Source organism: Lathyrus oleraceus, chromosome 3 (assembly GCF_024323335.1).
Source record: "Lathyrus oleraceus cultivar Zhongwan6 chromosome 3, CAAS_Psat_ZW6_1.0, whole genome shotgun sequence".
NCBI classification, from domain to species: Eukaryota; Viridiplantae; Streptophyta; class Magnoliopsida; order Fabales; family Fabaceae; genus Lathyrus; species Lathyrus oleraceus.
The window spans coordinates 278,118,872-278,128,698 of record NC_066581.1 but is presented as its reverse complement, the minus strand read 5'-3'; the positions used below and the strand labels follow the sequence as shown (position 1 = coordinate 278,128,698).

Genomic DNA, 9,827 nt, shown 5'->3' with positions numbered 1-9,827 from the left:
TTAGTTCATGTACTCCTCCTTAGGCTTCCTTCTTCTCAACTGTCGCTCATTCTACTCCCCATGATTGATGGTTTTGAGCCATATCTTCAATGAGGGCACTAGCTTCAGGATAAGGTTTGTTCATCAGAGCACCGCCTGCGGCAGCGTCGATGGTCATCTTAGTGTTATAGTGAAGTCCATTATAGAAGGTCTGAATGATTAACCAATTTTCTAAGCCATGATGTGGGCATGCTCTTAACAACTCTTTATATCTCTCTCAAGCTTCGAACAATGATTCTCCTTGGTTCTGGGTAAATCTAGTTATATGGTTTCGAAGAACGGCGGTCTTACTTGGGGGAAAGTATCTAGCAAGGAATACTTTTCTAAGGTTATCACTACGCCAAAAACTGGAATAGACAGCGCACCTTAGAGGGCGCTTTATTACAAAAGCGCACTCTAAAGTGAAGAGAAAAAATAAGGAGCGAACAACTGGAATAGACAGCGCACTTTAGAGGGCGCTTTTGTAACAAAGCGCCCTCTAAAGTGAAGCGAAAAAATAATGAGGAAATGGAGGGACACCAATAGAGGGCGCGTTTATGAAAGCGCCCTCTAAGGGTACCCTTAGAGGGCGCTTTTAAAAAAGCGCTCTCTAAGTCCATGTACATTTCCAGTTTATAAGGCGCTTTTGGAAAGCCTTAGAGAGCGCTTTTAGAAGCGCCCTCTTAGGCCCCCTTTAGAGGGCACTTTTTTTACACAAGCGCACTCTAAGGTCCCCTTTAGTAAACATTAAAATTATAACATATACTGCATGTCTCTTTATTTTCCCTCGCTATATTCTATTTCGTTTACGTAACTGGGTTTTCTCTCTACTGCGATTACTCTCTACTGCGATTACTCTCGTCCTCCGTTCGTTCTCCCTCCCTCACCGTCGTCGTCGCCGTCGCCTTTTTCTGCTGCTGCGTTCACGTTCACTGAGTTATCTGCGTCCACCGTCGCTATTCACTTTCTTCTCCATCGTTACCGTCACCTTGAAGGTATTTCTCTCAATAGTTTGTATTTTTAGGTGTTTGATTAGGGCATTTTCTAAACTGAGTTTTACATTTTGTGCATTATGTTGATTAATGTTGTTTAGGGCAAACGAGCACTATATGGTGTTCATGAGCACCTTGTTGAAAATCATTTTTTGTTATTTTTGTGTGTATGGTTTTGATCACTGAATGTTGTATGTTGTATGGTTATGTAAGGTTTTTTATTTCTGATTGAAAACTGATGTCATTTGGAGTGTGTTTGAGCTTGTGCTTGGAAGTTTGATGATTATGGATGCAAGTTTGTTCATGTTCCAAACACCGTAAGTTTGCATTGGTCTTTTGTATGCAGTAGGTGTGTGTGAGTTTGTATTCAATAATGATGAAAAAAAGAGAGAGTTTAGATTGTTATAACATGAGAGAAATGGAAGGTATATGAATGTGTTTTTTGTGTAGCTTCACGAATATGGTCATTGTCTTACTTGGGTCTTATTGAATCATTTCTATATTATAGATAAAATGGCTAGTAACCAAGACGATACCCATGACGCGAGTGGATCACGTAACAATGTTGAAAATGAAATCAAACGAGGATTGACTGTTATGAAGTCAATCATTCGTGCAAGAGACAAGGGTGAAAAATTCGAAGTACATTGGAGTGCTGAAGACCAACTAATTGAGCCTAACGGTTCAATGTTGGCAAGTTACATTGGTTTCCTTGTTCGACAACATATTCCGATTACATGTGATAATTGGAGAAGTCCGGAATTGAAGGTTGGCAAAGAAAAAATATGGTCCGAGATACAGGTACTTACCATATATTGTTATATGTTTTTTTTGTTGACTATTTGTTGACCATATATTGTTATAATATTACTTATAATAACACACTCCATGTGTATGTTTTTTAGAGATCCTTTCACATCGATGAAAGCCGGCAAAAATATTATATTCAATTGGCCGGAAAAAGACTCCGAGGATTTCGATCCTTTTTGTCCAACAAATTTCTCAAGGATGAGGAAGGAAAATTTGTTGAAGCAGAACGACCAATGAAGTATGCGGAGATTATTTCAGCCGAAGAATGGGAAAACTTTGTCGCCAAACGAAGAAACGAAAAATTCCATGTAATGTCTATTAATTATGGTATTATACAATTGTTAAGTTACTTGGTTCTGATATGCCTTAAACTTTTTTATCCAGGAAGTAAGCGACAAAAATCGGAATAGGGCATCAAAACCCGCGTATCCGTACAAAAAAGGGCGTACGGGATATGCACGGTTACAACAAAGAATTGTGAGTATATTCAAATGCTATGAGCTTATACATTGTCACAATATGTTATAATTGATGATCTTATAATCTGATTCAATGTGTAGCTAGCCGAGGAGAAAAGTGACGCAACATCTCTTCCGGAGCACGTATTGTGGAAGGCTGCTCGGGTTGGGAAGGATGGGGTTGTCGTTGAAGCGGTTCAAAATGTTTATGACGAATGTGTAAGTATATATAACATTATTTCTTTAATTATATCGAAAATTTTGTTAGACATATAATTCATTTTTAATCTCCTCTAATAATATTTCAGGAGACTTTATCCCAAACCTTACCTTCAACCGAGATCCAGGATTGCAGGAGCCTACTTAGTCGAGTACTAAATGTTCCTGAGTATTCCGGTCGTGTGAGGGGTAAGGGTTTTGGTGTGACTCCGTCGTCATTTTATAAAAAACCAAAAACAAAAAAATCCTACCAACAAAGAGGTGATGGAGACCTTGGCGGAGTTAAGGGCACAAGTACTCGAACTGCAAAAGGAGAATGCAAGGTATAGAGAGGAAAGGCGCGGTTCCGAGGCAAAAGATACTAGTGACCGAGCTAGTATCAATTGTCAACCGAAATTTCTCGAGGTAATTATATATGTTATTATGAAATTAAAATAGCACTTTTTTACTTGACACAAATACACGTTAACAATAACATATTTATTATTGGTTTAGGGCATTACACCTTGTCAGCTGTATCTATCGTCACCAACTTATCGCATAGTTGGCAAGGGAAAAGTGCACAACACTTCGGGTGAATTACTTCACCATAATCCCCTCCCGGTGGGATATATGAAAGTTTCGGTTGACCTTGTATTAGATACGGACGCGCTTCTACCATTACCTGACGTTGTTTCAGAGACAACGTTGATGCGAGATGCAGTCGGATCCTTTGTTGGATGGCCGTCAGATCTAATTTTCCCAGATGCCGAGGTATATATGTTCTAAATGATTATGAATATTTAGTATTCACATTTCAATTCAGCTACAATTATGATATTTAATCAATCCTTATTACATGGTAATGTTAGACTCCTACAAGACCCACACATAAAGCTGGTAAAGGGATTTCAAGACGCATCGAGTCGGTTACATCTCAAAAAGAGGTACAAATATATATACCCATTGAATTATATACGCAACGATTCTGTTGCATCACAAAATGTCATGATTTAATTTATATGAATTTTTAGGTTCCCGGTCGAATGTTGAAAAAAGCTGGTAAGGATATTCCAACGAAGTCCGGGATAAAAACAAATCCTAAATCTCAAAAAGAGGTACAAATATATATACCCATTGAATTATATACACAACGATTCTGTTGCATCACAAAAAGTCATGATTTAATTTATATGAATTTTTAGGTTCCCGGTCGAATGTTGAAAAAAGCTGGTAAGGATATTCCAACGAAGTCCGGGACAAAAACAAATCCTAAATCTCAAAAAGAGGTACAAATATATATACCCATTGAATTATATACACAACGATTCTGTTGCATCACAAAAAGTCATGATTTAATTTATATTTTTAGGTTCCCGGTCAAATGTTGGACAAAGCTAGTAAGGAAATTCCAACGACGTCCGGGACAAAATCTCAAATTATGATGCGTCTTGAGAAAATGGTGGAAGAGTCAGATATTATGCACGGCGCCATCCGTAGTGTAGATATGGATGAAGGTGTTTTCGGAATTGCTCATTCCGAATTAATTGCAAAGGAGGACATGCAACAACTTTTTGAACACGAAGAATTGGGCATCGCTGTCATTCATACATACATAAGGTACTCCGATCAATCTATTATTTACTTAGTTGAACAATTTATTTACACATTTCAATGAGTAGTCTAATGTTTATTATGTTTCTATTTAAGGTATATGTATGACACATTGATGCGGGGAACTGAATTGTGTAACCGATTCAATTTTATTGCTGCTTCCCGTATCAACACAACGTTTATAACGAAAAATCCAACATCCGTAATGAATGAACTAGTCGATAGATTCATGGTGGCCGGCGATAATACTACACCCAGTTTGTATTTTTTACCGTTTAATTCTGGCAACGGGTTAGATTTTCTTTCTAATAATTTCATTCTAATCTATGTATATCTTTTACGTAGAAAATTTTCATGCATCTAAATTTTTGTTTTATTTTACAGTGGTCACTGGGTGTTGGTTGCTATGGATCTTTCGAGACTAATGGTGTATTATCTCGATTCGTTACCGGGTAATTGGAGTAAATATCCGAGTATGAAGAAGACGGTTGACGCGTAAGTGAAATTCCCCTAAATATTTGTGTGTATTTGTATATTTAATTATGTCTGTCAGATTGATCTCAATATACGTTTTTATTTTGTTAGGGCAATACTAAAATTTAGATCGAAAAAGAATTATCGTAATAGGAAGGACATTACTTGGGTCAGAGTTCAGGTATATATTAAGTTTCTTATTTTTGCTTATAATAGTGTTTGTTTTTTGCTTATAATAGTGTTTGTAAGAAATTAACTATATATATATATATATATATATATATATATATATATATATATATATATATATATATATATATATATATATATATATATATATATATATATATATATATATATATATATATATATATATATATATATATATATATATATATATATATATATATATATATTGTTTGTTTTTCTGTGTAGTGTCCTCAGCAAAACAATTCGATCGATTGCGGATTTTTTGTATTGAGATTTATGAGAGATATCATTGCGTTGAATCGTATAGACATCCCAAAAATGGTATGGAATAATAACTTAGGGTTTATTTTAATATTATCGGATATTTCATCTAATTTGTTACTAAATCATGAATATGTTTTATTCTCTTAATTGTAGTACTTTGACGAATACAAATCTTACTCAAGAGCTCATTTGGATGAAATGAAGGATGAATTGTGTCAATTCATTATTGATCATAGAATCATATAGGTTGTAGTTGTTGTACATATATGTATGGAATGTTGTTGTACATGCATGAATATCAATATATTAATGTTGTATATATGGAGGATTAATGTTGTATATAAATGGATTCATGTTGTATATATCAATGGATTAATGGTGTATAACATTGGATTAAAGGATGAAATCAATATGAATTTTACACTTTTGCAGCATGCGAACAGGTTCCCAATTAAATACCCACTGTTTTTCAAACAATTTTTTTTAGAATAACTAACACTTTAGAGGGCGCTTTCTGTAGGAAGCGCCCTCTAAACACTTTACATTGACAACTTTAGAGGGCGCTTTTTCCAGAAAGCGCCCTCTAAGGTGGCCCTTTATGGACCACTCCAGAGGGCGCTTTTTTCTGAAAGCGCACTATAATGTGGCCCTTAAAGGGCCACTTTAGAGAGCGCTTTCTCCAGGAAAACAAAGCGTTGTCTTTACCTATGCCAGCGCCACTTTAGAGGGCGCTTAAAAGCGCTGTTATAGGCCAAAATAAGCACCCTCTTTTCCCTTATTTGGCGTAGTGTATCCCAAGTCATAATGGAATTAGGTGGAAGGGAATCTAACCATGATAGGGCTTTATCTCTAAGGGAAAAAGGGAATAATCTTAAATGGATTGCATCAGGAGAAGCTCCATTGGTTTTAAAAGTGTCTGCTAATTGGAGAAAGATTTTTAAATGTTGGTTTGTGTTCTCGGTAGCGAGACCTGCGAATTGTCTCTGTTGCACTAGTTGCAACCGGGAGGGTTTAAGTTCGAAATTATTAGTTGGGATGGTTGGGTTTACTATACTAGAACTAGGTTCTTCGTTGGATGGTTGGGCGAAATCTTTAAGAGGTCTTTGGTTTTGATCTTTGGCCATAGCTCTCCTAATTCTATGAAAGAATAAACGTGCACGAGCGTAACGTTCAGGTTCCGCTAGAGGGTATACTAAACTTCCGGTGCTGCGAGTTCTTCGCATTGACCGGCGGGTAATAGCCTAAGTCTAAACGATATAACAACAGGGTATGAAATTTGACGAAATTGGTCTCCGGAAACGGCGCCAAAAACTTGATGTGTGCTTTTCGCAAGTATACGAACATGTCAGAGTAATATAAAAGATTGTCGAATCCACAGAGACCAAGTGTCAATCTATCGTTATCTATTGTTATGGTGTTTATCTAAGGTAATCAAAATAGGGGTTTTTAGAGTGTGCAATGAAAAGTAAAGTATTAAATAAAGTTCAATTAATAAAGCCAGACTCGAATGTAATTCACATAATCAATTAATAATCCAAGTACTTGCTAATAGAACTACTTATGGGCAGTGTTTCCTACTTTGAAAAGAACTAATTTAACAGGAATTGTCGCTTTTGCGTATTCAGAACCAAGTTGTACTCCCTAATCAAACCCTTTTATTGTCACTTATAAAAAGGCGTGCATTGCGTTAGAGTAGTAAACCTATTTTTAAGAAATATAGTATCTTGACTAAGTTGAAAAGTATTTTAACCTAGATTTCTTAAGGAAAAGAGGTTCTCACGAACCAGACTCTAAACTTATAAACGGGTCCGAAAATAGTTTTAAAATCACTTTTCTTCTTAAGTTAAAAATTCCTAATGAACTAAATAAAGCGCTTTCGCTGTTTTTGAAATAGTTAAAAACAATTAAGTTTAAAAAGACGTTGGACGGCTTTCGATCTTACCCAACGGAAATTAAGTGCGGGAAAACTTAAGTTGAAAGTCAAAATAGCCCTTAAGTGTTTCTACGAACAATTGTACGGATTATCGGTTTAATTACAATCCTTACATTCTAACCTTATAGATTTAGTTAGACATGGTAAAGTAAATGTGCAATTTAATTTAAATAAAAGTAGTGCAGTGCGGAAAATAAATAAAAGTAGTGCGAGTGCGGAAAGTAAATAAAAGTAGTGCGAGTGCGGGAAATAAATGAAAGTAGTGCGAGTGCGGGAAAATAAATAAAGTAAAGCGAGTGCGAGAAATAAATAAAGTAAAGCGAATGCGGGAAAATAAAATAGATAAAGGCAAGCAATAAAAAACCTGCTCCAATCGGAGGGTTGAATAAAATGCGAAGCGGAAATGAAAATGGCGGCAGGATTAACTTCCTTCCAAAGTGCTCCAAACTCGATTACAGACTCGATTACAGCTTGATTACACAATTGTGGTAACACCTCGATGTGAAGCAATTACCACTTTAAAATACTGAATATATGCCTAAGTGAAACTAAGTTTGCTCTAAGTTTGCATCTGCTCTAAGTTTGGATGATTAAACAAATGAATTCGAGTCTCTATTTATAGGCAAGTAAAATAATGGAAAAGACAAGGATGCCCTTCAGTTTGAATTTGGGAGGGAAAACTTTTCTTCTTGTGGCGCCCGCCACAAGGCCAATCTGTGGCGCCTTAGTGGAAGTAGTGGGGAACGTGGTAGTTGAGGGAAGTTGAGCTGTGACACGTCATGGCTGGACCTATGGCGTCAGCCATAGTGAGAGCCACAAGTGTAAAATGCTGAATTTTAGGGTTTTTAGCTTGTTTTCACTCCTTTTCTTGATCGGGGCTCCGATTAGACTGAAAACCTGAAAACAAAGAGAAACATAGTAATAACATAGCAAAATCATAATAAAACAACTAGAATGCATGCGAAATCGGAGTCGAAAATACGGTGAATTTCAGTGTCATCAAAGATGGCCAAGTTATCTACTGCCAACCTAATAATTCCAGTCTGAGGAACTGAAATAAGGCCGATGGTGCCCGCAATCTTTAGTTTTGTTAAAACATGTTCATGTGTGATTTTCTTGATTGTCATTTGTAACATTCATCTGTAATAAACTCATTTGTTTTTTAATAATAAAGACAATGAAATGAATATGCATGTTTTGAATAAATTCATTCGTGGCCACTCATACTTTATTTTGTCAATATCCAAATGTTGGTTTTAAGAGGAGGAGGATGAAATTGAAAACACGAAATCAATGCCTATATGCTTTTGAATAAAACCTTGCTAATGATTGTCATACCTCAATTTTGTCCGGGCATATTTAAATTTTTGTAAAATCGATTTCATTTTTAATTTGCATCATATGCACAGCATGACATGCATTCCATCATGAATAATAATTAAAATATCAGTCAGAATAAATTTATTGAAAATATGGACAAATCGGTTGAATCATTTCTCAAGAACGTGCACAAATCAGCGGGTAAAAAGTTTCAAAATTAAAATTACAGACACCAGTATTATTAATCTACGGTTCACGTAGTTTAACCTAGTGTGCTCGTTGTTTATTTTAGCGGCTGTTTTGGTTGCATTTTGACCCGCCTAAGCCTTTTAACCGATGCAAATTTATTTTAGAGTTTGAAGAAACGCTGTATTTTTTCAATAAGTATATTTTGTGTTGATCATTTTAGTGTGTCTGATTTAATTTTTCGAACAAATTTACATCCGACTTCTGTTTATAATCAATCCTTTTATTTCTTTATTTTAATACTCAAAATTAGAGATTTGTCTTATTATTATAATTTTCTAAATTAAATTACTATCTAAGAATTTTTAATAAATATTTTTCTTTAAATAATAGATAATAATAATTATTAATAAAAAGGAAAAAGAAAATAAAAACTCTCAATAACAAGCCAACTATTTCACACACGTCTCTCCTTCCTCACTTGACAGCTCACGTCTCTCTCCTCTCACACACTCCTTCTCTTCTTTCACGCTTCCCTCACCTCATATACCCTCTCTCACCACTCATCAATTCCCACACGTCAAAAGGGTGACAATATCACCTATTTCAATTTTAAGTCTCTCATACTCTCTCTCTCTCTCTACTACACGCTCTAGAAAAAAAACAAAAAAAGAAAAACAGAAAGGACAAAAAGAAAGGAGCAAACGAAAACAGGAATCCAAAATCACCACTCCCACTACAACCACAACACCAAAAATCTCATCTTTTTCCAACGGTGTTCTCAAACGCCTTCACAACCACCACTTCACCTCCGATCACACGCACCGCCGGCGAACACAAACGCTCCTCCACCATTAAAGCCAACCACCCTTTCGTTTTCCTCAACCACACCCTCAATCGCCGCATCCACCTACACAACCGCCATAGCCGCCAACATTTCACTTACGATTTCCGCCACTGAGAACCCTCTCCGTCTGGCGACGCCTTAACCGCTTTGAAATCCACCGCCGCCAAGACGTATAAACCCAACGCGTCTTCATCCTCAATCGCTCGATCTGTTTCATTCTCGCCAAGCTTCGGCGCCATCAACGCCAACACCGCCACATATCCACTTCTTAATCTCTGTAAATTTCCGCCCACATCGCGAAATTACCTCACTCGCTACAATTCTCTTCCATATTCAGATTCCATATCACAACAATATGTCGTATATGGTTCACGCTCAATATATCGATTCCGATTCGATACGGCTGCCAACAAATAACAACGAGAAACCTAGGTAACATTCAATCTACTATTGGTTCTTTCCATTTGCATTTGTGTTGCGATTTCAGTTGTGATTCACGAATT

At 36.3% G+C, this 9,827-nt stretch overlaps 1 non-coding gene across 1 annotated transcript; it reads left to right on the top strand.

Moving 5' to 3' along the window:
* Positions 1-212: 212 nt before the first annotated feature.
* LOC127133344 (small nucleolar RNA R71) lies at positions 213-319 on the top strand. Its single transcript, XR_007807327.1, has one exon. It is a non-coding gene; the product is annotated as a small nucleolar RNA R71 (small nucleolar RNA).
* Positions 320-9,827: the final 9,508 nt, after the last annotated feature.